The sequence below is a fragment of the Bos javanicus genome, chromosome 5 (genome assembly GCF_032452875.1).
Source record: "Bos javanicus breed banteng chromosome 5, ARS-OSU_banteng_1.0, whole genome shotgun sequence".
Lineage (NCBI taxonomy): Eukaryota > Metazoa > Chordata > Mammalia > Artiodactyla > Bovidae > Bos > Bos javanicus.
In genome coordinates this window covers 108,518,754-108,543,380 of record NC_083872.1, presented here as the reverse complement: position 1 = coordinate 108,543,380, position 24,627 = coordinate 108,518,754, and the positions used below count along the sequence as shown (strand labels likewise).

At 53.1% G+C, this 24,627-nt stretch overlaps 1 protein-coding gene across 1 annotated transcript in view; it reads right to left on the bottom strand.

Moving 5' to 3' along the window:
- WNT5B (Wnt family member 5B) overlaps window positions 1-21,362 on the bottom strand; it is an 82,106-nt gene extending 60,744 nt beyond the window's left edge. The window contains exon 1 of the mRNA XM_061418366.1: window positions 20,998-21,362. The gene's annotated coding sequence lies outside the window, so the exon portion shown is untranslated. The remainder of the gene's footprint in view (window positions 1-20,997) is intronic.
- Between the last annotated feature and the right edge of the window lie 3,265 nt (window positions 21,363-24,627).

The window sequence follows — 24,627 nt, the reverse complement described above, 5'->3', positions numbered from 1 at the left end:
TAGCTGTAACAGAAGCTGAAGCTAAGGCCCCATAGAAAAGGCCCCAGGCAGGGGCCGTGAGTGTTGGGAGTGGGGAGTTGGGAGTTGGGCGGGACCATCATGGAAGTGGAGCTGAGTGGGGACAAGGGTGGGGACTGGAACCCGAGCTCGAGGCCAAGAAGCCAAACATCTGGCCGGAAGACAAAGCCCTTGAGTGGGAGTGATGGGACGGAGGTCGGAGAGGTAGGCTGAGACCAGCTTCACACACTCATTCATTCATTCATTCACTGTGTAAACTTATTTGGAAATAGGATCTTTATAGAGGTGATCAACTTAAAGCGAGATCACTAGGGTGGGCTTTAATCCAGTGTGACCGGTGTCCTTATGAAAGGGGGAAATCAGGACACAGACAGACATGCCCGGGCTGGGGAGATGATGCGGAGACACAGGGGGATGCCAGGGGTAGGTGGGGGGATCGGAGTGTGAGTCTATAATCCAAGAACCTGCAGACTGCTGCCAACCACCAGGAGCAGGGACGGGGCCTGGACAGATCCCACCCCGTCCCCCATGGCCTCAGAGGAGCCCATCCAGAAGACGCTTTGACCTCAGACCGCCAGCCTCTGGATTGGGAGATGATAGATAGAATTTGTGTTTATTTCAGCCCCCAGCTTGGGGTTGGTGCTCAGTTGCTACAGCCCCTGGAAAGCGATGTGAGCGGTAATGGCAAAAGGATCAGAGGGAGGTTGTGGAGTTGAGCCCTGCCTGCCCATTTCCTGGACTGTGGGGTTAACCAGCTAATTATGCACCCAGGGGTGCCGGGAACCCCTTGCTGAGTATCATCCAGTGTCCATAAATATGTGCTGAGTAGTTCATGAGATGTCGGGGGAGCAGAAGGCATAAAGAGGGATTCTTGGGGAGCACCGTGGGATGTGTGGTGGGACTGAAGTTCCCAGATGAGGGGACGTCTCAGGGAGAGACCCCGAGAGGTAGCTGACACAGGAGGGACCATTGGGAAGGAAGTTTGGGCAGAGATAAAGCTTCAGGAATCGTCCATCCAGAGAGAACAGACCAGATACAGTCAGAAAAAATTATATAGGAGAAGAAAAGAGAGTAGTTGAGGGTCTCAGAAAAGAACAGAGGAAGGAGAGAGGATGTGACCAGTGGCCCAAGTTCAGGAGGAGGACGCGGCTGTGGCACACCTGGATCGGGATGCAGCTGTGACACGCGTCACATTACCTCCTGCCCAGGTAACCATGGTTCTTTCTTTTCTTTATGTGTTTTTTTTTTTTTTTCAATATTTATTTGGCTGTGCTGGGTGTTACTTGAGGCAAGAGGGATCTTCGATTTTAGTTGTGACAAGTGGGATTTAACTCCCAGACCAGAGATGGAACCGGAGCCTCTGCATCAACAGGGAGGAGTCTTAGTCACTGGACCACCTGGGAAGTCCCTGGGTCTTTCTTTTATCTCTCTTTTTTAATAATTTTATTTATTTATCTTAGTTATTTGAGCTGTGCTGGGGCTTTGTTGCTGCATGCAGGCTTTCTTTAGTTGCAGAGAGTAGTTGCTGCGCAGGCTTCTCATCGCAGTGGCTTCTCCTGTTGCAGCTCCTGGGCTCTAGGGCACAGGCTCAATAGCTGTGGTGCATGGGCTCAGTCGATTTATGACATGTAGGATCTTCCCTGAACTAGGGGTTGAACCTGTGTCCCCTGCATTGCAAGGCAGACTCTTAACCACTGGGCCACCAGGGAAGCCCTCTTTCTTTTTTTAAAAAACATAAATCCATGGAAAGCCTTGAATGATTTTAAATGGAGTAGCTTTTTAATTTCTTAAATTCATAAAAACATTCTCAGAGGGGGAAAAAAAGTGCATTGTTAATCCTGACTTTCAACAGCAACCCTAACCCGACAAGCTCAAAGAGCACAGGATCAAGCAAAGAATCTAGCAGCAAATATTACCTCCCTCCTGTCACAGGTGAGAACACTCAGAGAAGTACTGATCTGTAGCCCAGAAAATGGGGTTCGGGTGAAGGGCTGGGTTCTGACTCCTGGGTAAATATTTGGATCAAAGCACCAGCGGATTTATTTGTCTGCTCACTCATTTGACACGTTACTGACCGGCTGGCACTGCCCTAGAAACACAGAGATGAATCAGATCATCAAGACACTTCAGACAGGCACACGGTCGGGTAATTTTTTTTAAAATGTTGAAGACCTTAACTAGAGAAACTTTAAAAAACGATACCCTCCCACTGATGGATGACTGGATAAACAAAATACGGTGCACGCACACAGCGACACACGGATGAGCCTTGAGGACCTTGTGCTGAGAGAAACAAGCCAGGCACAAAAGGACAGGCACCGCACGATCCCACTTATCTGGGGTCCCAAGAACAGGTGAGTTCACAGAGCCAGAAAGCAGAGGGCGGCTGCCTCGGGCTGGGGGAGGGGAGGGGGAGCTGGTGTGGAATGGAGACCGAGTCTCAGGGAAGATGAGAAAGTTCTGGAGACGGCGGTGGTGACTGTGCACGACAATGTGAGTGTACTTCCAGCCACAGAACTGTTCACCGAAAAGTGGTTGCAAAGGTAAATCTTACGTCATGCGTGTGTTGCTACAATAATGTCTGTGAACCTATCAGGTAACTGAATACACGGAAGGATTTTTTTTTTTTCCGGGAGATTCTATAAGAACACAAAGCTTTTCAGCCCCCCAAGTTGCTAAGTTCTTATGCTTCCAGATTCCATGCTGAAAGGAAAGCACTCTGCTTTCTCCTACCCAGTTTGAGAGTCTCCCACGTGGCACTAGCAGTAAAGAATCCAATGCAGAAGATGCAAGATCAGATCAGATCAGATCAGATCAGTTGCTCAGTCGTGTCCGAGTCTTTGCAACCCCATGAATCGAAGCACGCCAGGCTTCCCTGTCTATCACCAACTCCCGGAGTTCACTCAGACTCACATCCATCGAGTCAGTGATGCCATCCAGCCATCTCATCCTCTGTCGTCCCCTTCTCCTCCTGCCCCCAATCCCTCCCAGCATCAGAGTCTTTTCCAATGAGTCAACTCTTCGCATGAGGTGGCCAAAGTACTGGAGTTTCAGCTTTAGCACCACGCGGGTTCTATTCCTGGGTCAGGAAGATCCCCTGGAGAAGGAAATGGCAACCCACTCCAGTATTCTTGCCTGGGAAATCCCATGGGCAGAGGAGCCTGGTGGGCTACAGTCCATGGGGTCGCAGCGACCAGGGACGCTGCCCTTTCATTTAGATTATGTGTCACCACCAACAGTAACTATTAACATTGGTCTAACAACTGGCATTCCAAGCTTCCTTTCAATACACCAAGAAAAGCACAAAGAACAAAAGCAAACAAACAAAAATCAACACACCAAGAAGGTGTGATTGACCAAATTCAGGTAAGACACCTGTTATTCTAGGACATACCACATATGTTAAAGTTTTTATCACAATTAGCATTTGCATCATTAAAAGAAACTTTTGGGTTTTACTTTACTACATGCTCACTGTCAGAAATACTAGAAAGTAAGAATTAGAAACGGGAAGAAACAGCACTTCAAATTCTATCGTGTGGAACTTCCCTGGCGGTCCAGTGGCTGAGACTCTGCACTCCCACTGCAGGGGGCCTGGGTTCCATCCCTGGTGAGGGAACTGGATCCCACATGCTGCATGTAAAACCGGGCACAGCCGAATAAATAAGTAAATACTTTTAAAAACTCTATCACCTAGAAACTAACACAACTTTGTAAATCAACTAATGAAAACAAACAAAACCCATCACCCAGGGAGAACCACGACTCCCACTTGGCCACAGCACTTGTAGCTGGGCTTGTCCTCTGTTCAACTTTCTAAGCTCAACCCCCTGTGTGGAATCTACCATCCTCCCCAGTTACAAGTGGCAAGTGCAATCCAGAAGGAAGGGTGGGGTGACTCCCAGCATCTCACAGTCTGTCTGGAGGGAAGTCAGAATCAGCCTTCGATCCTCCTTGGCTGTCTGTGCCTCCTGCCTGTCCAGTAACTATCTGGACTGTCAGAGCCATTGTCAACCTCAGCCAGGGCCACTGGCTGAAAACACAGCCTCCTCTGAGATGGTTTCCGTTATTGGGATGTTTGAGAGCCAGCCAGAGCCTGGCCTGGGTGCTGAGCAAACATCTGGGTGAGGGACTCGCCAGAGAGCCACCCAGCAGCTGGGGGCCATATGGGCAAGGAGCCTCCCAGCCGGCAAGGCCTCCCTCTTCCTCCCTGCACCCCTTCCTCCTCCCTGCACCCCTTCCTCCTCCCTGCATCCCCTTCTCCCTGCATCCCTCCCCCTGAACCCCCTCCTCCCTGCACTCCTCCTCCTCCCTGCACCCCCTCCTTCTCCCTGCATCCCCTTCTCCCTGCATCCCTCCCCCTGCACCCCCCTCCTCCCTGCACTCCTCCTCCCTTCGTCCTCCTCCTCCTTGCATCCCTTCTGTGGACGGAGAGTGGTGGCCAGGCTTCTCAGTACTTCTGCCCAAAGCACACAGTTCCAAGAAGCCACCGTCCATCAAAGTCGACGCTCCAGGACATTCTATCACAGTCTAACAACTCTGAAATCAAATGCAAATTTCAGTGCTGTCAGCCAAGCACACTTCAGTGACAGAACTGTCACTGCTTCGGAATGAGAGAATCCGGTCAGCATTGTTCACACTGTTGTCACTTCAGCTGAGCAGGGTCCACTGTTGGTGCTGCACGCGCTGAGGCTCACTGCCGTTTAAAGTGTTTCCAAAAAGATGACACACCAGATCAGAGATCATGGTCCCCAGAGGGGCATGAATAGCACAACAGAATATATTAGCACATTTCACACTAGTAATCACAATGTCATTGGAGGACTGACCAGCATTCCATACTTTATTGCAAAGTGATAACCAAAGGGCTCGTGGAACCTAAGACAGGAAGGCACCCTGGTGAAGCTGGGCCATTTCCCACTGAGATGCTCATCACAGGCCAAACAAGGCACCAGGGCGAGAGGAAGGGACAGCTCTCTTGGAATGGACAGGAGACACCACAGAGCAAGAGAGGTATACATCCATCGTTCCTTGGGACTGTCTAAAAGGCCTCATGTCACAGGAGTATTCACTGGAAGGACTGATGCTGAAACTGAAGCTCCAATACTTTGGCCACCTGATGTGAAGAGCCGACTCATTGGAAAAGACCCTGATGCTGGGAAAGATTGAAGGCAGGAGGAGAAGGGGACGACAGAGGATGAGATGGTTGGATGGCATCACCGACTCGATGGACATGAGTTTGAGCAAGCTCTGGGAGATGGTGAAGGACAGGGAAGCCTGTTGTGCTGTAGTCCACTGGGTTGCAAAGAGTCGGACACAATTAGCCACTGAACAACAACAACAATTTTCTCACGGAGCCCCGAGGCTCCAAGAAATACCGGCTCATTCCACCGAAAGAGTAGCTAAGTCCAAACAGCGCAATAAAGTTTATATTCCAACATCCTAGGAGCCATTAGAGAAGACGAAACAAATAAATTGACAGGAAACTAGTTGTACTTCATTCTTAAACAACCTCACAATGACCCCTCAAAGTGAGTTCTCAACTTCCTTCAGAAATGAGGAAGTTGAAGTTCAGAGACGTTCAATGCTGCTCCCGAGGTATCCGTGCTAAAAAAATGCCTCTGCCCTGTAACGTATGTCTTTGCTTTCTTTGTTTCTCCTTCGAGGCAGGGATTGTCTTCGCCATGTCTGCTTCAGCAGCACCTAGGATAGCATTTTGCCACAAAGTAGAATTAAGAGTTCTCGAATTAAGTCATCTGTTCCAAAGAACCCCTCAGGTTACAGCATCTTTGGCATTTTGAGTAGCTAACTCCACCACGTTGAACAGCATGGTGAGAAAAAGGTGCCAAAAGAAATTAGAAGAAAGCGTGCTTGGTGGCAGAGCCTGGATAGGGGTGGCTCAAAGTCACCAAGCGGAGACCCTCGTGGGTCCACAAATCTGTGTCATGAAGCATTTCTTCTCACCTGCCTCCCACACCCTGAGCCTGAGCACAGGATGTACGGCTACCACGGAGCTGGCGGAAACTGTCCCCGGGGCACACACCGAGGACGTGACATGAGAGGTGCCCACAGGCTCCTGCAGCTCGGAAATGACCACATGCGGAGAAGCAGGGGTCAGAGACCTCCAGAGACCATGGGACCCATCCACTGGGAGGCACGTGTGGAGAAAAGATCAGGGAACCGGACTGAACGAAAACACCCCCGGGGGGCCACTGTTAGGTGGCCTGGACACTGTGCAGAAGAATTCCTGCTCCCAGGCCCTGGGTGTCCCCCTGACCCTTGAGTAAGACCTCTTCTAAACACAGTCTAATAAAATATGAAACTGAACTTCCCGTAGCACAGATTCCGACAACAGGAAATTAACAGCGCCAGAGCATTAGTAACTAAGTATTAATTGGTGGTTAAGTGGTTAAGAATCTGCCTGCCAATGCACGGGACACGGGTTGAAACCCTGGTCGGGAAGATCCCACATGCTGCTGCAGCAGCTAAGCCTGTGCACCACTACTACTGAAGCCTGTGCTGAGAGCCCGGGAGCCACGACGAGTGAACCCATGAGCTGCAACTGCTGAAGCTGGGATGCCCTGGAGTGTGTGATCCGCAACAGGAGAAGCCACTGCAACGAGGAGCCCTTGCGCCGCAGTGAAGAGCCCCCGGCTCGTCGCAACTAGAGAAAAGCCTGCATGCTGCAACCAGGACTCAGCACAGCCAAAAATAAATAAATAAATATGTTTAAAAAATGGAAAAAAAAAAAAGGAAAACCAAATCCTAACAAGACCTACAGGAAAGATGGCGTTTGAATCCTGCCAAGTTAAAGTCTGCGCTGTGGACAGACCCACGCTAAGTGCCACCCCGCTGACTATGGCACCAGTGATCAGCCAGTAATTTAACTGTCTACAAGAACAAGACACAACACACTTTAGGCACTCCCCCCGACACACAAATCAGAGAGGGAATGCACAGAAAACAAACATCAACATGGCAGACGTCAACCAAACCATAACAAAAACTGCATTCACTGATCCAAAGTTAACATCCCCAGTGGTAGGAAGGCTGACATCACGTACCCCCGAGAGGATGACACAGCACCCCCCCCCGCCCGAGTATTTCTGTCCGACATGCACAACCACCACCTGCTCAAGAGAAGAAAAGGGGCAACCCACACGGGCGGGGGGAGGGGGGAGACGTACGCAAGCGCACACACCCGACTGTCAAGGTCAAGGAGCACAAAAGGGGCAGTGTTACTGACTGGAGGACACCCAGGGGACATGACAACTAAATTTCATGTGAGAGTCACGGCTGGACTGGACCAGGGGCCAGAAAAAGACATTAGGGAAAAGCTGGTGAAACTGGAAGCAGATCTGTGAAGCACTTAATAATACTGTAGCAATGTTAATTTCCTGCAGTTGGAATCTGGGCTATGGTTATGTGAAAAGGTTAACACTAGCGGAAACAATTATTTTTGCAACATTTCTGTAAGTCTAAAATGATTTCAAAACAAAAAGTTGAAAGACTGAATTAAATCAAATGTAAATAGATTAAGCAGGACAATTAAAAGACAGGGACTGTCACATTAATCAAAGTCTAGAACAATGGAAACAGTGACAGACTTTATTTTCTTGGGCTCCAAAATCACTGCAGATGGTGACTGCAGCGATGAAATTAAAAGATGCTTGCTCCTTGAAAGAAAAGCTATGACCAACCTAGACAGCATATTAAAAAGCAGAGACATTACTTTCATGATAAAGGTGGTTTTTCCAGTAGTCATGTATGGATGTAAGAGTTGGACCATTAAGAAAGCTGAGGGCCAAAAAACTGATGCTTTTGAACTGTGGTATTGGAGAAGACTCCTGAGAGTCCCTTGGACTGCAAGGAGATCAAACCAGCCAATTCTAAAGGAAATCAGTCCTGAATATTCATTGGAAGGACTGATGCTGAAGCTCCAATACTTCGGCCACCTGATCAGAAGAACTGACTCATTGGAAAAGACCCTGATGCTGGGAAAGATTGAAGGCAAGAGGAGAAAGGGACAACAGAGGATGAGATGGTTGCATGGCATCACCGACTTGATGCACATGAGTTTGAGCAAGCTCTGGGAATTGGTGATGGACAGGGAAGCCGGGTGTGCTGCAGTCCATAAGGTCGCAGAGAGGTGGACAGGACTGAGCAACTGAACTGAACTGAGAATAACCTAAATGTCCATCCAAGGTGAATTCAGTGGTATAGGTATAACACAGCAATCAAAAGAAATGAGCTATTAATAACCTCAGCAACAAGGAAAAATCTCATAGATACCACACCAAGCAAAAGAAGCTGAACACCAAAGAGCTGAAACGAAAACCCGAATTATTCTGGTATAATTCTGTTTATGTGAAATTCTGGGCTCACTCAGTTGTGTCTGACTCTTTGCTATCCCATGGACTGTAGCCTGCCAGGCTCCTCTGTCCATTGGATTCTCTAAGCAAGAATACTGGAGTGCGTTGCCATTTCCTACTCTAGGGAATCTTCCCAATCCTGGGATCGAACCCAAGTCTCCTGCATCTCCTGCTTGGCAGGTGGATTCTTTACCACTAAGCACCGGGGAAGCCCCTATGTGAAATTCTAGAACAGGCAAAACTAGAATGACATCAATCATCAGTGTTTGCCTGAGAGTAGGTGTTAGCATGGAGAGACTCAGGGACCAGGGGATTTTCCAGGAACACAGAAATCTCGTTTGGCGATGCAGTTGCATGAGTTTGTCCAAATTTATTAAACTATACTCTTAACAAGGTATGAATTTTATTGCACACAAATGATACTTCAGTGAAATTGACTGAAATAAAAAGTAAGGGACTTCCCTGGTGGCCCAGTGGTTAACACTCTGCACTTGCACTGCAGGGGCCACAGGTCTGATCCCTGGTCAGGGAAGTAGGATCCTGCATGCCATTCAGTGCAGAGAATAAATAAATTAAAAAAAAATAAAAAGTAAGCCCCCCTCCATCATACAGTTATGGCAATACAGGGTAGCAAGTGAAGAAACAGAAGCCTGAATGAATGAAGCTTATGAGTTTTGACACTGCCAAGACTTTCCCCAGCCTTCAGATACAAACAGCTCAGGACGTTTCTTCAAAAACAGCCTTGCAGGTTTCACCAATAAAACCTAGAGGCCACTTAAGGCTCTTCCTCAGCACCTGGCATAGTCAGCCATGCACCTCTACAATCTCACTCGGAAGTAAACACCCCCAATCTGTCTGGCAAGGTTGAGACCAGGATTCTACTGATTTGGTCCCTGTAGAGCAAGCATCACCTGAAAATGCAAAGTCGCTGCGGTCAGGTTACTGTGGAGCTGACATGTTTGTGTAGTTTACTGATGCCACACCTAAGTGTGAAAATAACACCAACGCGACTCCTCTCCAGACACAACCTGGCTTCTGATGATGTCAGCAGAGCTAGTCCCTGGCAACTGCACAGGAGTGATTTATGTGGTTGTCCTTCCCCGGTGGTTCAAAGAATCTGCCTAAATGTAGGAGACCCGGATTCAATCCCTGGAGAAGGAAATGGCAACCCACTCCAATACTCTTGCCTGGAGAAGCCCACGGATAGAGGAGCCTGGCGGGCTACAGTTCGTGGGGTTGCTGAGAGTCAGACACGACTGAGCAACTGACACACTTTCACTAGAAGCATACTTGGTCTTCCCAGGCGGCACCAGTGGTAAAGAACCTAACTACCAAGCAAGAGACATGAGAGACTCAGGTTCGATCCCTGGGTCAGGAAGATCCCCTGGAGGAGGGCATGGCAACCCACTCCAGTATTCTTGCCTGGAGAATCCCATGGACAGAGGATCCTGGAGGGCTACAGTCCATGGGGTCACAAAGAGTTGGACACGACTGAACGACTGAGCATGCATTAGGAGCATAATTAGTGTGACCGTCTGCCAGGCAGGACTTTCTACAGGCAACGCCCTGCTAGGTGCTTTCCATGCATTTAGTTTAATCCTCACAGTGGCCTCTAAGCACTCTCTTAAATTGAGATTGTTTTAAAACAATTACTTATTTATTATTATTTTTGGCTGCGCTGAGTCTTGGTTGGAGCCGGGGCTGCTGTCCAGTTGCTGTGTGCAGGCTTCTCGTCGTGGTGGCTTCTCTTGTTGCAGAGCACAGGTTCTAGCGCGTGTGGGCTCAGGGGTCAAACCCACGTCCCTGCACTGGCAGGTGGATTCTACACCACTGGGCCCCCAGGGTAGTACTCTAAGGATTTTAATATTTATTTTTATTTATTCGGCTGTGCCAGGTCTTAGATGTGGCACACAGGATCTTCAGTTGTAGCATATAGGATCTAGTTCCCTAATCAGGGACAGAACCTGTGCTCCCTGCATTGGAAGCATGGGGTCCTAACCACTGGACGGCCTGGGAAGTCCCACTGCTGCTGAGTTTTGAGGCCACAATCGGGCTCCTATTGGGCTGCAGAAGTTGATTTCTTAAGCGCTGCATGTAGAGATTAGACTTACTCATTCATGATAAATACATTTGTGTTAATATTGATGATTTTTTTTTTCCAGAAATACTTTCCAATGCCAAGACAGTTAAACAGGAAAATATAAAATGGGGGCGGGGGGAAGCATGGCTGTCTAGTTATAGGGTGTAAATTCTTCCTGAAACTTTGGGATAGGGTTTAGCCTCACCAGACAAGCTTCCACAAAGTTTTCAAAGACTCTCCTAGAAACAGAGAAACGAGAAGCACAGTGCCAGGCGGGAGTCACTGTCAAGTCACCTGGGGCTGTTTTGTCTCTGGGTCACCTTCCCACTCTGATGAACAGTGCCTCACGTTGAGTGGAAGCCACTTTCACGCACACGGTCTCACTTAATTCCACAACTTTTTGAGGTAGGCACGAAGGGCACATTGTGAACCCATTGGCTTATTAATTTATCAATACTGTTGAGTAGTGACAGTGCTGATTTCGGGGGCTTCTCAGAGAATCCACTCACATCAGGTCCTTCAAGGGAAATTCGCAGAGCCTGGAACCTGGAGCTCTTGGGAAGAGCTCCTTGTGAAGGCAGCTGTCACGGAGGTGTATTTTCACATCTCCTTTGCCTCCTCACTGTCAAAGCAAACCAAGTTCCAAACACGTAGTTCTTCTGGATCAAATCCTGAGCAGGTCCTGGAGCATCTGGGTGACGACCCCCTGACACCTTCACTTTGTTCAGTGAAGAGTTAAAGAAGGGGGCTGACCCTGGATGGCCCTAATTCACACAAACCATCACAGCGGATTTTCAGGATAAATCACCCTAGGAGCTGGCCTTTATCATCCCTGTCTACAGGACGAAGAACGGGGAGCTCAGAAAAGCTCAGGGGTTGGGCTGAGGTCCTCAGGTGTGAACGGCTGAGTTGGGATTCTAACTCAGGTCCGTCCACTTGCCCCCAGAGGCTGTGTGCTCCCCACTGCTCGGGGGACAGGAAGCCGGGGCAGGGGGCAAAGGCTTTACATGCCTGAAGGTCACAGCTGTGCTGCCCTGAAGCCTGGAAGGCTGCTTTCCAGCCTGATACTGTCTAAACAACTGCTCGGCACACAGTGGCCCCTCTACTGAGGACACCCCACTTTCGGGGGACCCGCTGTCAGCCGGGAACCTCCCTGAGGTGGCTCCCGGCACAGTCCCGGCAGCACTCAGGGCCTCATCTAAGATGTGATGAGAACACGGTGTCACCAGCCACGTGGCTGGGAGCAAGGATGAGATGCGAACACAAGTGATCACAATGTAAGACCAAGTGTGAAAAGGACCCCACGGGTGAGCTTTGAACAGAAGCAGCCCTTCCCAGCCAGCTCCCAGACAGAGGGGTCCTTTCTGACAGAGGCAGGCAGGGGGCTGACATCTGGGGTGACCACAGGAAGAGGATGGGGGTAGGGCAGGACTCTGGCTTGGCTGAAGCACAGGGAAGCAGAGAGAGGACTCTGGGAAGGTCATTAGGGGCAGGATTGAAGGTATTGAACCCGGAGTAAAGATACTCTGTGAGCTGAGTAGGGACAGGAGGAGTCACTCAAGGATGCTGAGCAGGGGGGCTTCCCTGGTGGTCCAGTGGCTAAGAATCCACTTGTTAATGCACAGGACACTGGTAGGATCCCTAGTCTGGGAAGCTCCCACAGGCCGCAGGGCAGCTGGGCCCTTGCACCGCAACTACTGACCCTATGCTCTAGAGCCCAGGGGCCAAAAGGACCGAGCCCACACCCCACAACTACCGAAGCCCGCACACCTACCGCCTGTTCTCTGCAACAAGAGAAGCCACCGCAATGAGAAGCCCGGCCTGTGCACCACAGCTAGAGAGCAGCTCCCCTCACCATAACTTGAGAAAGCTCGAGAGCAGCAAGGAAGACCCAGCACAGCCAAAAATAAATAAATACTAAAAAAGAAAAGAATGCTGAGCAGGGGAGGGATGAGGGGCAGCAGGGGAACGTCTGGGAGCTGGTGAGCGATGTCCCTGGGGAGTGGGCCAGGGATGAACAGCGGGTGGGAGAGCTGGGGCTATAATTCACATCCCGCCCGGCAGGAGCACCAAGACACGATGCAAAATGGACAATCGTTCCAAAGGATTCAGGGGAACTGGACACAAGAAAAGATTCTCTGAAAGTCACAGAAACACTTTAGAACAGCGGTTCTCAGACAGGGTCAATTTTGCCCCCTGGAGACAACTGGCTGTGTCTGGGGACACTTTTGGCTGTCATCACTGGGAGGCAATGCTGCTGGCATCTAGCAGGCAGAGCTCAGGGCCGCTGCTCAGCAGCCCACAGTAGACAGGACAGCCCCTACAGCAGAGAGTTACCAGGTCCAAAGTAAACAGTGTCGAGGTTTGGAAACGTGGTTTGGGGACTATAAGGAAAGACAAGGGGCAGCGATGTTCCTCTCACCAGGAAGCTTGTGAGCCTGAAAAGTAGGGGAACCACCCGGCCTTCCCTGCAGAGACACAGCTACACACCAGGACCCACACACAACTGTGCCCCCAGGACTTTCGTCCACACTCCCACAATCTGCTACGGCCAGGCCCGACAGGCAGCAAAGGTGAGGACAGGCCTGGCACCCGCCCCCCAGGCATTGCCACCCAGAAGGGAGACGAGCTGGTAGGAAGTACACACGTGTCTGAAAATGTATACACGCTTGCACACGTCTGTGCAGTAAAGACTGAACAAGGGGACGTCCCTGGTGGTCCAGTGGTTAAGACTTTGCACTTCCACTGCAGGGGCTGTGGGTGTGCCCACTGCCCGCTGCATCCCCAAACCACCAGTGACGTGTGTGCACCGTCACAGATGGGGTCTTCACCACAGGAAATGTTGTTGTTTAGTCGCTCAATTGTGTCCAACTCTTTGTGACCCCAGGCTACATCCCCCCAGGCTCCTCTGTCCATAAGATTCTCCAGGCAAGAATACTGGAGTGGGTTGCCATTCCCTTCTCCAGGGGATCTTCCTGACCCAGGGATCAAATCCGCCTCTCCTGCACTGGCAGGAGGGTTCTTTACCGCGGAGCTACCAGTGAAGCCCCTAAGCAAAGAAGATGGGAGAATAGAAGACTCAAGAGGTTTTAGAATTCTGCACACTTACTGTTTGTACACAGAAGGAATTACTAGAACAAAATCTAGGAACTGTATCTTATGTCTTCAGCACTTTGGACATGCCTGGACCAATATTTATTATATGAATCATGCAATCCAATTCAATCCACAGAAAACCATTAAGGATGGCATTTTTTTTAAGGCAAAATAGGCCTCTTTCTAGCAAAGAACGTGCTACACAATTACAAAGCTCACAGAAGATCAACAGTCAACAGCTATTCTGGGAAGGCTTTTAAGCTCAGGCACTCTCAGCAGGGTTTCAGCTCCAGAGACTCGATGGGAAACGTGACATTCGTGGGGCAGCCGACGTTGAACAGGAACCAACAAAGCAGAGAGTTAGAGGCGCTGACGGGCGCTCTAGAGCAGAGAGCCAGGAACAGAGAGTTGGGAGGTGGGCAGCGGGCAAAGCTGCCACTGAGACTTGAGGGCAGGGGTCAGCACAGTGAGGACAGCATCACGTGCGCCCACGTGGATAGGATGACAGGACCAGGCCATGGGGGAGCCTGCGACCACAGCAGTGGAGGTAGGAAGGGTGATCACATCGGGAAAGACACAGAGAATCTGCAGGAAGGCTCTGAACCTGAGACTCTGAGAGGTGGGACCCTTGAGCAGCTGGAGGCTAGGTCAGGAGCAGGGCTGGGGATTGTGGACTCTGTGCTTTGACATTTAAAGGACTCAACCCATCTGTGCCCCCTGCCACCAGGTGAGGCATTACCTCCATCCTGGAGAAGGGTGGTCGCCCAGAAAACCAGTGGGTCCCCGCTTGCGGGCCCGGGGTCCCCTGAGGCCACCAGGAAGGTCTTGGCCAGCATCCAGCCAGCAGAGGGTTTTGGTGGGGCTGAGAGGGTGAATTTAAAACCCTTGAGGTGGGAAAGCCTCTCCAGTGTGCACGCGAGCCTCCCACTGCTGGTGACCACCCCCTCCTCCCCTACGTCTGCCTTGCAGGTCGGTTCTGCTGGTTCCTAGACGCACCTGATGGCAAGGCCCTTCATAGGTGCTGCACCCTGTCTCACGGGGTGGATGGACCTGGCCTGGGAAGAAGGAAGACACCCATGTGGTAACTCTCCCTGTGCATTTAAAGCTTACTTCAGATGTGATTTCACAGGGGTTACCCTTTTAAGAAAAAGACAACATGTCAAGATACTGAGTGGTTTCCAAACACTGTCTGTCCAGGCATCTGCTGAGTTGAAAGAACAGATGTGTTTGAGATGGGGGTCCATGAGACCCCCTCCTCCCCTGCCAGGGCCCTGCTCAACCCCCAACCCTACAGCTCTGATCAGCACCCCAAGGGGCTCCACTTTTCCTTCCCTTCACGATGGCTGACCCCAAACACCTGCCCCTGCTGCTGGTGGTCGTTCCACAAACCCAGAACCTCTGTCCTTGAATGTCGTGCCTGATGGGACATAGTTGACACCCGTGAGAGCCACTCCCTTCCAGGACTGACCCAGGCTGACCTAAGCAGCGGCTGTTCTGCTCATGGGAGCAAGGGGTGGTAGGGCTGGGCTGAGGGTTCTAGGTGCCTCCCCGATAGCATCACAGTCAACAACACCGCCCCCCCCCCAACACCTCCAGCCCTGCAGAGTCTGGAACTTTACAAGCTCTGATCCTTTGCAGCCCTGATCCTCACCACCAGCTACTCCACCAGCTACCACATGAGAGGAACAGGAAGTTACTGTTCCCACCTACAAGTGAGGACATCAAGGCACAGAGAAGCCAGGCAGGTGGCTGGATCCAGCCTCCACTCTCTGAGCTGCCCACAGCCTGTGGACTCAGGGCAGAGCCCACAGAACCATCTAGAACCCCCACTCCATCCAACAGCTCCTGCCCCTCGGTGGGCTAGGCCATTTCTAGCCCTACACTTAAACACAAAAGCTCTTCAAAGGTTTCAGCACTTTGAATGCAGGTCTTGTACCCCAAACAACTGTATGAGGTATTTAGTAATGATCGCTCAATGTTTCCCAGGAGAAACTTCCCAATGAGCATCTCAGAGATGATTCCACAAATGGGGCTTGACTTCCCTCAGCCTCTCTCAGCGATGGGAATCCTGACATCTCCAGGTATCTCCTGGGAGGAGAAATGGGGGGAGGGCTGGCAGCAGGAACAGAACCCAGGGGCTCTCTGCAGCTCCTCCCCCAAAGCCTCCCCTCAAAAGGAGAGCAGAGTGAGACTCAGCAGGGAACAGGGTCACCCCAAGTTCATTTCAGAAAAGCTTTGTTCTCTTTTCTTTTTTTTTAATATAGTGATTTTTATTATATTTTTATTATATGCTATGTAATCTTTTTTTTAAGCTGTGTCGAGTCTTAGTTGTGGCACGTGGGGTCTTGGGATCTTTCACTGTGGTGTGGGCTCTCTAGTTGTGACACGCAGGCTTGGTTGCCCTGTGGCATGTGGGATCTTAGTCTGACCAGGGATCACACCTACGTCCCCTGCATTGCAAGGCAGATTCTTAACCATTTGACCATCAGGGAAGTCTCTCATTTCTTATTATTTAAATGGTGCACTTTCTTTTTATTTTATTTTTGGCTGTGCTGGGTCTACGCTGCTGCACGGGCTTTCTCGAGTCTCGGTGAGTGGGGGTTACTCTCTGGTGCAGTGCAAGGGCTTCTCCTCCTGAGGAGCACGGGCTCTGCGGTGCAGGCTTCAGTAGTCGGGGCTCGCGGGCTTACTGCCCCATGGCAAGTGGGATTTTCCTGGACCAGGGATCGAACCCGTGTCCCCTGCACCGGCAGGCAGATTCTTAACCACTGCACCACCAAGGAAGTCCTGTTCTCATGTCTTTTGCTCCCCTAGTAATGCTCAGAGGGAAGTTCTGTTCCTGTGGCTTTTGCTCCTATAGTAATCCTGAGAGCAAACTTACTCATTGTTGGACGTTCCAAATCACTCAGATGTGACTCGGGGGCTACAGTCTGTAAACCAAGAACTTCTCAAAATGAAGCCCAGTTTAGTTCAGTCGCTCAGTTTTGTCCAACTCTTTGCGACCCCATGGAATGCAGCACGCCAGGCTTCCCTGTCCATCACCAATTCCCGGAGCTTACTCAAACTCATGCCCATCAAGTCAGTGATGCCATCCAACCATCTCATCCTCTGTCGTCCCCTTCTCCTCCCACCTTCAATCTTTCCCAGCATCAGGGTCTTTTCCAATGAGTCAGTTCTTTACATCAGGTGGCCAAAGTATTAGAGCTTCAGTTTCAGGACTGAATGAATATTCAGGACTGATTTCCTTTAGGACGGACTGGTTTGATCTTGCAGTCCAAGGGACTCTCAAGAGTCTTATCCAACACCACAGTTCAAAAGCAACAGCTCTTCAGTGCTCAGCTTTCTTTATGGTCCAACTCTCACATCCATACATGAGCACTCAAAAAACCATAGATGGATGCCCAGACCCCAGGAAATCCCCGGCCCTATTAGTCAAATGGGAGTGACCTTAGAGGGTTAGCATTTCTGTGGTTCAAGGAAGCCACAGAAGAGAAGGGACCCTGGGCCCTGGCCCCCATGTCTCCAGCAGCTGGAGACAGGACCTCCTCACTCCATCGTGGGACGCTGGCTAACCACAGGGGCCCTTGAGGCCAGAGCCGGGAGCACAACCTAGCCCCTGGCTGGACCACAAGCCCTGCCTGAAGCCATGGAGGGTGAAACAGGAACCTTGTGAGACACCCACTGCTCTTGGGGGGGACGGCCCTCCTTTCATTGGCGGCCACCCACCCCCAGGCCTGGGCCACAGCAGAGGGATTTCCAAAATGGAACCAGCCAAAACTGTTGAAAACAACTGTCTATTAGAACTGGAAGAGGCCTCCAGGTCAATCTAACACCCCATGTGACAGGAGAGACAACTGAGCCCCCAGAGGAGATGCTACGATGCACCCCAATAAACCTCCCTCAGAAACTTCATGCAAGAACAGGACATACAGGCAGGCTGGGTTCTCCTGGGGTATGGAGGGTTAAGAAACACCCCTGTGTCTTTAGGGCCCTGGGCTGGGCTGGCGACAGTTACAGTCAGTGTGAGGGTCTCGGTCAAAGCAGGAGTCGAGGGTCCCTGTGCTTGATATTTGGGGGTGGGGGAGGTCAGAGGAGAGCCTCCCCCAGTACTGATCAGCTTCCACAAAGAGGTGGGAAGAAAGCCCCGAGGGGAGACGCAGGAAGGAGAGAGGCTGACTTTAGAAAGTCTGGAAGAGAACTTGGGCTAAACAGCTGGGAAAGACTCAGCTGCAACCACAGGGGCCAGGAAGCCTGGAAATGCTGCCCAGCGGCCAGAAGGGCGAGACCCAGAGCCAGTGGGTCAGACTGGAATGAGGGGGTGGATGCTTAAATTTAGCCAGGTAAACAGTTCCAGCAGAGGGGCTGGGAGGAGTGGGCCACCATTGCCAAGGATGGCCAGATTGGACCAAACGTCAGGTCCGCTTTCTGGGCTCCACCAGCTTGCTGCCTGGAGGGGGCAGTCTGTACCCCTCAGAAATGGGGAGAGGGTGATTTGTACTGTAAAAGGTGGCTCAGATGAAAAACCTTAGGGATTTCACCTTCACCAAGTGTCCATCCCCAAGCCCTCTCCCGGGTTTCTCTGAACTGCTGGATGCAGTTTGAAGATGTTTAATAGATACATCACCAACTCAATGGACATGAATTTGAGCAAACCCCGGTAGATAGTGAAGGACAGGGGAGCATGGCACGCTGTAGTCCATGGGATCACAAAGAGTGTGACATGACTGAGCGACTGAACAACAACAACAGGAATTAGCTAGGGATGCCCCCAGAGAAGGCAATGGCACCCCACTCCAGTACTCTTGCCTGGAAAATCCCATGAGCAGAGGAGCCTGGTAGGCTGCAGTCCATGGGGTCATGAAGAGTCGGACATGACTGAGCGACTCACTTTCACTTTTCACTTTCGTGCATTGGAGAAGGAAATGGCAACCCACTCCAGTGTTCTTGCCTGGAGAATCCCAGGGATGGCGGAGCCTGGTGGGCTGCTGTCTATGGGGTCACACAGAGTCGGACACGACTGAAACAACTTAGCAGCAGCAGCAGGGATGCCCCAAGGTGAGAGTGGAGAACCACTTCCCTCCGCTCTGTCCTCTCCCCACTGGGGACTTCTAGATACACTGCTGTTGTGAGGCTCAAGAGACTTGAAGGAGCCCCCCAAACAGCAACAACCAACTACTGAGAACTCTACGGACTGTGTTCAGGTGTGGGGAAGAAGCGGGGGGACCGGTTGTGCAGAAGACAAAGGGGATTAATGGCAGGCAATTTGGAACAGAGCTCGGAGCAGAGAACAGCAAACAGGACAGCTCTGTGGGCTTACTCGTGTCTATTTTAGAGACGGTGAGGACCAGCACGGCACGTAAAGCCTCCTCCCCTGCCAGACACGCCAGCATGGCCATCCAGAAGCCGCAGAGACACCAGGAGCGAAAATCAGAACAGGCTAGCCTGGGCTCTGGTCCTCCTTGAGGAAGAGCAAACAAGAAACTCTTTGAGCTGCCACTAGAGTAACAGCAGGGTGAAATATGCAGGTGAAGGGCAAGCCCCGGTTTTTCCTTCTCGTAGCATATGGCTCCCAGCAATTTGGCTTAGACTTTGGGCATAGAAAAATCTTTTTTTTTTTTTTTTTAGAAAAGGGTTGTTTGCAAGCCAATCAGACCCCTTGGAGGCAACAGCTCCACAGAAAGGACCCAAAGAAGGCTGTTTTCAGACTGAGCAGATGTCTGTTCACACATCCATACTCGAATACCCGAGAAGTTGGGGCCTGGGACTGCAGGGCCTGCAGACCCCAGCAAGTCCCAAGCCCGAGGGCCAGTTTTTCCTAGAGGGAAAGGAAGGGGGTTGCCCTCAGATGCTTATCCACATGCCACCTCGGTAGGTCCTTGGCTCCACAAACGTCCTCCTCTGTGCCTGCTCCACCTCTGATGGTGCAGAGACCTCTGTCCTCAGGTTTGGGACTGGACCTCCCCACAAACGCCCTGCGCATCATGGCTCCCTCAGCGTGCAGAGGTCTCAGCACCGCCTGCCCTTTCCAGTAGAGGTATCTCCTTCCTCCTGCTATTTATAGCTACAAATCTTCTGTGTGAAGACAGAACAGATGCTATTTTGAAATGGAGGAAACCACCACGCAGCCTTCCACATCTCATGGGTCGGCAGGTCTGCCGGGGACCGAGTGGGCACCTAGCAGGCATGTGGGTGCAAGCTCAGGCTGGGTATCACTCATCCACGCCTGAGAGGGAGCCTTGCGCTTGGTAAGTGAATGGCACATGTGATTCCCCACCGGAGGGGCGGGCTCCAGGAGAGGGTCCTTGGCTCTCCCAGGTGTGCCCACTGTCCCCAGCCCCTGTGTTGCCTTAGGGCTAGCCTCAGGAGGGGCCACCCTGAGCTTCCACTGCGGCCCCTGGCCCGGTGCTGGTAATCTGGCCAGGAGCGTGACTCTGCCCACTGGAGATTACCGCACCCACCCTGACGGCACGCATCACATTGCTGTGAATGGAAACTTCCTAGGCCACTAGACTGGTAACAGGATTCTCCTCCAGGTACCAGGCTGAAGCTCTGCCCGGGTGGTGGTAACTGAAGGCGGTGGCCAAGCAGCCAGGTGGCAAAAGGGCCGGGGGGCGGGGTGGGCAAGCGGAGAGCAAGTCCCCCAGCACAGCCAGGTCACACCTCAGCGCCTCTCTCTGTCGGAGAAGCAATCCTGCTCCAAGCAAAGACAACGAAAACATCCAGGAAAGGGCGCTCTGTCTGGAGTGCGCGGCCAAGTATCCCCCGAGGCTCCAGGAGAGGGTGGAGAAAGGCCACCCCGCACCTCTCGCGGCCAGCAGGGAAGAGGCAGGGGGAGCGGAGGCGCAATGAAAGAAAACAGAAAACTCGGAGGACCAGCCGGAGACCTGCTCGGGCTTCGGCAGGAATCCAGGCACCAAACTCACACTGCTCGCGGGGGTTAAAAGAATCCAGATGGAGCCTCGCCACAGTCTGGCGGGCGCGGGGCGCAGAGCCCACCGCGGAGCCCAGCTGGGCCCGAGCAAGCGGAGAAAAGCGCGCGGGAAGCTCGGGGGCTCGCGGCGCGCGGACTGCCCGGGGCTAAGCCTGCGCGCCCGGGGGGCGGCTCCCCGCAGCTCCCGGGACCCGAAAGAGGCGACACCCGCCTCCCGGAGGGCGGGGACCCTTGCTACCTGCCGGCTGGGGGCGGCCCGGGCGGGGCGAGAGCCAGCGGCCCCAGCTTTGTTCGGCGGTAGAGACCCCTTCCCCTGCGCGCCCCCTGCCCCGCCGGGCCCCCCGGCCCCGCAGACCCTCCCCGGTCCGAGCTCGGGGTCCCCGGGGATGCGGTGGGGTGGGGCCCCTCCTGCACCGCGCCTCTCTGCTCCCGACACGGGCACCCAGACTGGCCGGCGGGCGAGGGGCGCGGGGAAGTTGGGCGGCGGGGCGGGGGCTTACCTGCGCGTCCGCGGCTTGTCAGGCCCGCGGGCTCCCGCTTGCTCTCCGGCGGCCCGGCCCTTTCAGAGCCCGCGGGGCCCGGGTGGCCGGGGGCGCCGCCTCTCCGCGCTGCGGTTCGGTCTCGCCGTGCGTCCGCCCGGCTCCAGGGGTCGACCACTCGACCCCGCGGAGCCCGAGCTCTCTATTAGGAGGGCGCCTGGGTCCGAGCCGGCGGGCGGAGGCGGGCAGCGGCCGGCGGTCGAGCGGAGGAGGCCGGGCGCTGCGCGGGGCTCGGGCCGGGGGCTGCGCGCTCCTCTCCAGCCGCGGTCGGGAACTTGGGCCCGAGTTGGCTGCGGCGGTGGCGGCCGCGGCTCCGAGTGCAGGGCCGGCGCCGGCCGGCGGGTCCCGGGCCCCGCGCTCCGCCCCGCGCCTCCTCCCCGCCCCCGCCCCGCCGCGACAACCCGCCCCTGGGGCTCCTCCCGGGCGGGACCGGGCCTCGCACCTGCCTCCGCGCCCCGCGCGCCCGCTCCTTCTCGGGCCAGACTCCGGGGCGCGCGTGGGAAGCCCCCCTCCCGGGACACCCCGCACATCTACCGCCCACTTCGCCAGAACTCTGCCGGGTCCTCCGGGAGCCCCTAAGGACTCAGTGGGCAGCAGCCCCGGGTGCAGCCAGCGCTCCTGCCGGGAGCCCCCAGCTCACATCAAACACTCGCACGCGCTTTATCCTCCTCTGGGTCCCCCCCGAGGAGGAGAGAATCTGTCATTTCTGGCTCACAAACCCGAGCCATTCCCTTGGTCCTGGATCCCTGGACAGCACCCGGCAGAGCCATCCTTCGGGTGAGGACGGCCCCCGCGGCAGGGCTCACGAGAAACGCGTTTCCAAAAGGAAAATGCGCGCCCTCATCACTTCTGGGACACGGTTCGGGCTGAATTACTCCGGTAGTCACTGAAGGGAGTTAGAGCCTGAACGGTCACTAGAGCCTCGGCTGGGAACCATGTCCCAACATTTTGATTGCAGCCCCCAAATCTGGGGAGCGCGGTACCATCTGGTACCCCTGGGCGAGCTGTCCCAGAAGTAGTAGCCAAGGTCGCACCAGGGCAGAGCTCCAACTCCAGCCCAGGAGCCTAGTCCAGAACCCAACTAAGAGGGCCCCAGGATGTGAGGCCCACCCTACAAGGGCTTTTGTTGTTGTTGTTAAATATTCTACACCCTCTTCCCTTCCCCTAGTGAGTAGAAGGTTGTTCTGCTAAAGAAATTATCTTTGAATGCAGTTGGTGAGGGAAAAAAGGCCATAAAAACAATAGCAATAATTGAAGGCTTGGGCTTTTTAAAATTGGTATCACAACAGGGTGACAGCCTTCCCCTTTCATTGGGGAAGGGGCTTCCGGGGGTGGTCAGAGACTGAGGGCCCAAGAACCCACCACAGTGGGCTGGCAGTAAGGATCTATTGTGCTCTGGGTTTTACAATAAGGAAAGTAAGCGCAGTTTTAGCAAATACCACGCTAATTAGGGAGAAAGTCTTCCCTGGAATTGTGCTGGGCTGGCCGGAGGTGCCCCAGGACTCTTGTCACCTCACAGTAAATGGGGTTTATGAGACCAGGTCCAGCAGCCTGAAATGAATGGCCTGTAATTGCCATGGGGCTGGGGGCCGCCTTCCCCGAGGGGAGCTAGTTCAAGGCTCTATCTGTGGGGACAGATGAGACGTGCAGGGAGCTGGTCTAACGCAGGACACAGGAAAAAGCTTTGAATCCATCTTGACAGATTACAAACAGGCTCACCTTCTCTCCTCCTCACAAGAAATGGGTTCTGAGGTTAGGGTCTTTGTGCAAGCAAAGGAAGGCCCCATGCAGAAGAAAAGTGGCAAGCAGCCTGGCAGAAGCTGGGGATTCACTTCATACTCTTGTTTATGGAGCCCTAAACACACAGAGATGGCTAAGAGCAGCTCCCAGCCTTGGGAGGTTAAAAGTCTAAAGGAATAACCACAAGAATGAGCGAGTTTGCTTGGACCCTAGCTGACCACCCAGGGGGAGGGGAGGTGACAGATGACAGCCATCCCAGCTGAATGTCCCCCGCGTGGTCCTGCACCTCCCGCCTCCATCTTGGTCCAAGATGAGTCAACGCTTGTGGCCCAGTGAGGGAAGCTGCAGCCCCCCAGGAAAGGAGTTTGTGGCTGAGTAGCTGGGAAAGCATTTGAACGAGGAGCCCCGAGTCCTGGGCCAGGTTCCCAGGGGAAGTGGTGAGCGCCCCACTGCTTGAGTCAGCCCGGAGGCCAGCGCTGTGGGACTGCGGACAAGGCTCGCCCATGTTTTGTCTGTGATGGCTGGGTGGGTCTCCCGCCTTCTCCCCCAGATAAAACATATCCTGACTTGGCACTTGTGGTTTAAACATAGAGAAAGCAAGTTTCTGGACCTATGGAAAAGAGTAATGGTTCCCGCTTTGTTTACTGGAGACACTGTTCCTCCTTCCTGGTCATGCCCCCACAGGCTGCCAGCCACCCTCAGAGGCTTCTTCCAAGGCAGAACGGCTAACAAAACCCTGTTGGAAGGAGACAGGAGGAGCCAGCCCCCTCCGTTTCCTTAGTTCTCTGAGGCTCTCTGTTGAGGCCCTTTAGGGCTGACCTCTGCCCCTTGGGCTGTGCACACTGAGGGCAGCTGTCCCCCTTTCCCATCCCAGCACCGGAAGGAAGAGTTTCATGGACCACGGCTGCTCTGGCGCCAGCGCCCTGATGTGAGAAAGTCCTCTACCCCACCCAACCCAGTCTGCTTCTCTGGCCCCTTCCTAAGGGTTTATTTGGGAGGCACAGAGAATTTCTTGGGGGCACTGGCCTGATGAGCCTTCGAAGCCAGGAGAAAATGGAGAAACAAAGCTACAGAGCTAGTAGCCATTTTGCCAACAGCTACTCCACGGGCACATGGTCTGTGCTGGACAGTGTTCATCTTGCGCTTGTTGTCTGGATGCTCTTCTGAAAACAGGGGCTTGAAAAGCTGGTAGATTCTGACCCAAATATCAAGCCGTCATCCATAGATTCCCCACAGATTACCCCCTCCAATCCCCTGCCTGCCTCAGACTCACAGTAGCTGAGACATTCTGGGATGTGTGGATCAGGGGGGTATGAAACGCTAATGGCACCAGGGTTGGCAAGAGGAGAACTCTGCTGTCATGGGCTTGAATCTGCCTCTGCAGTGACTTGTCTGGGAAAAGTTCACAGCAGGAGGCCAGCAGCTCAAGGGAGGCAGAAGGAGGCAAGAGTATTGAGTCTCAACACTGATAGGTACATCTTGATTGAGATCCATCTGGTGAAGACAGCCCTGCTCAACTGCCCTTGGAGGGTCTCCTGTAACCAGTTCTCCCCAGAAAGACCAATGTCCTCCAGGGAGAGATCTAGCAAGGGTGTTGAGCAGGGGGCTCTACATCAATACCACCCCCCCATCCCCCTGACCCCGGACATCCGGACTCACTGTCTGCATACGTGATCTTGGGCAGGAACGGCTGTCTCTCAGCCACTGTTTCCTCATCTGTCAGGGAGTGGCGGTGAGACAGCCTGCCTCAGGGGGTGAGTACTACGTGGGGTGAAGCAAGTGAGGAAACTGAGAACCACCTCTTATGGACAGTATGTGCTGTGTTCTCAGTCGCTCAGTCGTGTCTGACTC